Genomic DNA, 6,529 nt, shown 5'->3' on the forward strand with positions numbered 1-6,529 from the left:
ATGTGTACACCGAAAAAAACCATCATCTCCGCGTGTATGTCTACGGCGCGTGATTCCGCGTGTGTGTAAATGGATTTATAAACATACTAAATTATGTTTTTTTGAAAATGTAAAACTGCACAATGTTTCATGTGATTGGTAGGTTTAGGGGCAGGGGCAGGGACAGTGTGTGTGTGTGTGTGTGTGTGTGTGTGTGTGTGTGTGTGTGTGTGTGTGTGTGTGTGTTGGGTAGGTTTAGGGGTAGAGGCAGTGTAGGGGGATAGAATGAAACGCCGTTGATAAACACGCTAAAAAGCGTTTATGCGTCTTGATAGTGCGCTAAAAATGGCATACGAATTGGCGTCATACATACGCCATTTCATGAGATCAGTCTTCCTACGAGTCCGCACTTTCGTGACATAGCTGCGATTTGACTGTCGGGAGGATGTCCGCAGCGGAGCCCACATCATATCGACTGCAAAGATATGGGGGGAGCTCGCGAGCCCCTTCTGAGAACTAAAATGACAAATGGGACACGCGTACGCGGCAGCCATTGTAAGTCCACAAGACCGAAAGTGCATATGATGTGTGCCATTTGGGACAGGGCCTTACTGTATGGTATGTAGATAGAAATGACTCATTCTACGGTAATAAAAACATAACGGTTCATTATGTAAGGTCTTTATACACCACTGAAAACATAGTTATGTATATTAGATTGCATTTCTGTCGATAGATCCTCATAAATATTACACACTGCACCTTAAAGTATGCCCTCATAACTCTTTAATCAAAATAACGAAATCTCTTCTCTTCTGGGCAGGACAACCTGTCACTCAAACGAGGTCACTGCAAAATAAGAAACTACAACAATCCAACGATCCATTCAATTCTCGATGGACAAAATCAAGTCCCACACTACATTTTTTATTGTTCGAGAAGCTGTTTCACTGGGATAAACGTCACAATAGAGAAGAAAAGACTATGGCAACTTCTGTTTCATGCCTGTGGGGTCATCAAAAGATACAACCTTCACTATGCTGGAAGTCTGACTGCGTTCTTGTCTGAGACGGTAAGCCAGGCCCAGATCCAGACCAAATCTTTATGCGGTCTTATAAGGTCTCATGACCAACACCATAAAATATTTTTAGTAATATTTAGCACATATTGCAAATCACTACCAACGTGAAAGGAAACACTCATATTGTCCTGAGATTTTCCTGCCTGGAGCCACATATTTTGACTCTATATTTCGAGTCGTATGTTATGTCATACATAATCTCTTCAGATAATCACAGGATGCACTTGTTCCACACAAACCCATTCCCATTACCCTAATGCAGCTCACCTTCATGATAAATATGTTCTACAAATCAGGAATGAACCACAATAACCTCACAGTAGTATAGCCCACCAAAACATAAGCAGAACAAGGACAGATGAGTCTGTTAAACAAACAACAGGAACAACCTTACTTTAGGACAGAAATAAATACATATATATCATGGCTTATCTGACAAGAACGACTAGGACAGTTAACCTCAAATAACTGTTCATTGAGAAGCCTAAGTTACTTTGGCGGTATCAGATTCTAACACCATTTTTTATAGATAGGCCTGTGTCACTGAATGATTATTAGCGTGTACAGTAGGCTACCATAGTAGGCCTACTATGGTCATGGTACTCCAAGCGTAGGCTACACCATGGTACATCTCAAAAACCATGATATGACGGTACGTTTTTGGTACATTTTGTTTTCATACACTAAATATTTTTTACCTGCAGTACATAGTTGTTCAAAAGCTGCGCGTGCAGGTGTTGACCTTCACAAAGACCCTCCTCGTCTGGCGATTGGATGGATTTGCAGAGGTGGACAGTAACTAAGTACATTTACTTGAGTACTGTACTTGAGTACACTTTTTGAGTATCTGTACTTTCCTTGAGTAGTATTGTTTCTGGAAACTTATGACTTTTACTTCACTACATTTGAAAGACAAATATCGTACTTTTTACTCCACTACATTTCTATCAAGGCCCTCGAAGTAGAAAGTCGTAGCCGCTTTGAAAGTCAGTGGATGATTTGTTTTCTTCTTTAAAATGTGATTCTTTTTTTTGTTTGTCTTTTTTGCAGACAGCCTATCAGTAATCTCTCTTGTAGGATCACATGAAGTTCAATGATTTCCAAGTATTTTTTGAACACAAATCAATTGATGGCAAAATAGAAGGCGGCAGTTCGCAGAATCAGTGTGCGCAACCATAGTCACTTAAAAGATAAATTCAGAAGAGCAGACGTGGATAAGACTGAAAAAGTGCGAGGACATGAAAGTGCACACAGAAAGCTGCCTCTCAGACGCCAGACCACAAGTGCTGGATTTTAGTCTATTGAATCTACTCAAATCTTATTATACTCAATTAAAACTAGACTAAAACAATTCAGATGCCTAAAATGTTATAGTCAAAAGACTGACTAAAACTAAATCAAAATTTGCTGTCAAAATTAACACTGGTAAATATGGTTGGTCAAATGATTTTTATAGATTTATCCGCCAAGTTGCCATAGTCTTGTGGATAGAGCGCTAACGCATAGCTAACGTTCGGCAATGATGTTAGTTAGCATGCAAAAACATAGTTAGGCTAATAATGTTAACTGAAGTCCTTTCAGAAATGTCATAATCCTGTCAAATAAACACAATGTAGAAACCTTTCTTTTCTAGTATGATTTTGACTTTGATAAGAGCTTTGTAACTTTTAAACAAGTATTTAAATGAGCTCAAGATAGCATGTCAGATGGAGCATGACTGGCTTAAACCACCATGATGGAATAATGCATTCATACAACAATAATAAAATAATGCGTTTACTTTTACTTTTGATACTTAAGTACTTTTAAAAGCAAGTACTTCTGTACTTTTACTTAAGTAAAAATCTGTCTTTACAACTTTCCCTTGTAGTGGAGTAATATTTAACCAATAGTACTTTTACTTTTACTCAAGTAATGGAGTTGTGTACTTTGTCCAGCTCTGTGGATTTGTAGCCTAGGTTTTGTGTTCAAAGCTGTTTGTGGAAACAGAAAACCGCTCCAAACGATTCAGTGTGCAAGTGAGTTCTGAGTTGTTCGAATTGCGAACCGATTCATTAAAATGATTCGTGTTTTGCAAACCCATTTGACAGAGAATCATTGCAAAGAATCGATTCAAAAGAGTTATTCATTCTTGATGAGCAGACAGAAAATACGGACATTTATTTATTCAAAATTTGTCTGGAAAAAAGTGTTTTTCAGCTAGGTAGTAATCTCACTCGAGGAACAGGCTTGGCTATACAGATATTTGGCGCCGCCAAGAGATGTCGCACTAATAATATTTTTTACAGGCATTTAAAGGGATAGTTCACCCAAAAATAAAAATGTCCCCATGATTTACTCACCTTCAAGCCATGAGTGTATATGACATTCTTCTTTCAGACGAATACAATCGGAGTTATAGTAAACGTGGCTGATCAAGCTTTAATGGCAGTGAATTGGAGCCTAAAATTTTACGCCCAAAAAAGTGCATCCATCCATTATAAAAGTAATCAGCTCCAGGCAGTTAATAAAAGCCTTCTGAAATGAAGAGATGCGTTTTTGTAATAAGAAAATCCATATTTAAAACTAGAAAGTAAAATATCTAGCTTCCGCTAGACTCACGGACTTACGGAAAAAGCGTAAAGGCAATGTATGACATTGGATGTAGCGAAAGCATTTTGACCTGCAAGGAAGGCGGTCTGAACAAACCCATCGATTCACTTCAGAAGGCCTTTATTAACCCCCCGGAGCCGCGTGGATTACTTTAGGATGCATGGACGCACTTCAAATTTTGGCCTCCCATTCACTGCCATTTGAAAGCTTGGATTAGTCAGGACATTTTTTGATATAACTCCGATTGTATTCGTCTGAAAGAATGTCATATATGTATGGCTTGAGGGTGAGTAAATCATAATTTTTGGGTGAACTATCCCTTTAAGCAAGAAAAAGTTTTAATCATCATTGCTGTGTTTTTCGTGCGTGTAAAAATGTCTGATACAAAAAAAGTGTTTCCAGCCATGAAATAAATTCTCTGATTGTCATTAGACAAAGGGGGGGGGGGGTAGTTTATTATAAATTGGCACTAAATGTTCATGTATCCATATTTATATACAATGGTATTTCTTCCAAGAAATCTCCCAAAAAAATAATACAATGCATTTGTTGACCAGACTTGTTCTCATTTATCATCATCAAAACATGTGTTTGACCAAGAGAAATCCTGAGCGTATCTGTTTTTCTAGTAGAAAATAGTTATATTTCTGCGTGTGTGAAACAGGGAGTCAGAGATTAAACTCACACACATATATCCACACTCCCACCCAAGTCAGCAGGGTGTTTTCTCTTGTTGGCCCTGTGAAGGAGTGTGTTGTCGCAGCTGTGAGTTTTGTCGAGTTTTCCTTCGCCTCACTCTGATGGTTAGATAGCCTTGCTGAGGGATAGAGTGAGAGAAGTCCAAGAATGTTATGTGTCAGGGTTCAGGCCACACCAGTAAAGGGAGGGGAGGTCGGAGAATCCCAGGAGAGTCTGTTGTCGTCACTGAGAGAGTAAGGCAAATGAAAGATAGAGGATGGATGAAGGGTGCAAATTGCTTCTACCTCATATGTTTAGGCTAGAACACTTGAAATGAACATAAATATCACAAGAGGAATCTCTGGTTCACATGTAGTCTTTGGTACAACTTTCTGTTCTGATTGAAGACCACCTCGCATTTTAACTCTTTAATAGTTTTGGAATGGGCATGATTTAATTTGAGTTATGATGAAAAATAATACTTGAATCAATGTTTATTGATAACTGCTCCCTAATGGATTTAATGCATCCTGTTTTAATTATCCATCTGTCTATTCATCCATCCTTCAAAACACTTGTCCTTTGTAGGAATGCTGGAGCCTATCTATTTAATTATATATATATATATATATATATATATATATATATATATATATATATATATATATATATATATATATATATATATATATATATATATATATATATATATATATATATATATATATATTATATTACATGAATGTATTATTTTAATTAACAATAATATAAATACTAATATTTAATTATATTGATTTTTATTTTATTATTGTATGCAATGTATTTAAGTGCACATTGTTTGAATTGTATTAATTGCATTTCTACACCTGATATTATATTTTGAGATGTCTGTTTCAATAATCACGTCTTTCTGATTGAGGCATTTGCAGGTGAACTGTCAATGCATTGTAATCAAAGTAAATATTGGCTAAATGTCCTGCATGATCACATGCTCTTACATACAGAAACCCATTTCATGTGACCATCCTGACCCCATTAGAAGCTGAACCCTCAGGAGGTTTCTATTAGGAATAAGTGAGCTTAAGAATGTTTACCGACTTCCTGCTTTATACATGCATTTTGACTGCTTCATGTTGACATGGTCCTTATCTCTCGGGGTAGGAAAACATCTGGCCGTTACAGATCTGGGCAGGAAATGTATCGAATTGACGGCTTCCACCAACTAAAGGATACACTGCTATTGAGTATAAGAGTGTCTTTGGCTGGTACTTTGTTTCTACTACACACAAAATCACAAACTTGTAAGCACAAGAAAAAGCCCCTGCAGGCCAAAATGTATTTTATCAACACCTTTTCACAAAAAAAAAAAAAGACAATCAAAGTATGATCCAAATTGCTTTAATCGAATTTATTCAGTGACCAATATGGTCTGGAGGTGGTTCTGCGTGTGCCAGATTGGAGGGAGGCGAAGGGTGTGGGCACTTAAATCCTCCTAAAACACACATTTCACATTCTCAATGGTTTTATTTGTCGTTATTTTTTCTGAAAGTCATGCACATTTCTACCATATAGCATTATTTACTTATTGTTTGGTAGCATTCTGTAGTGGAATGCATTTTAAAACATTTATTTCTTGTTATTTTATGTATCCTACATAATTAAATAATATTTACACACATTTTGCATAATTTAACAAAATTACTCTATAAAATGATAGAATAATGACACAAATAATTGATGAAGTAAATGATGAATGCATGATAAAACATTTGCCAAGATAGTTTTAATGTAGCTTTCATATGATATCCTCATGTGTCCATAAGAATGCTGGATATTGTTCATGCATGATTTATGGATCACACTCTGAATATTTGGCTGTCAAAAAGCATGACACAACATGAAAATTATAGCTTCTCAAAGAATTGTTATTGTTAAGTTAGTCATGCTCTTAAAGTTGGAAAGATGTTTGGTCCAAGAAGAGCAACTGAATTTTCAGCACTGAGTGGTAAATGTAACGAATGAATATCAGGATCATGTCACCCAATATAAGCAACAGAATATACTATTGTGCATTTTATTAAAGCAGGGCCTTCATTTCGACTGGAGCTCCATGACTGTTTAGCCTCTCAGAGTAATCCATCTCTCCATCTCATCCTCACTTCATTCCATTGTCCCTCCCGTGCACCTCCAGTCATAAAC

This window comes from Gobio gobio, assembly GCF_949357685.1.
Source record: "Gobio gobio genome assembly, chromosome: 21".
NCBI classification, from domain to species: Eukaryota; Metazoa; Chordata; class Actinopteri; order Cypriniformes; family Gobionidae; genus Gobio; species Gobio gobio.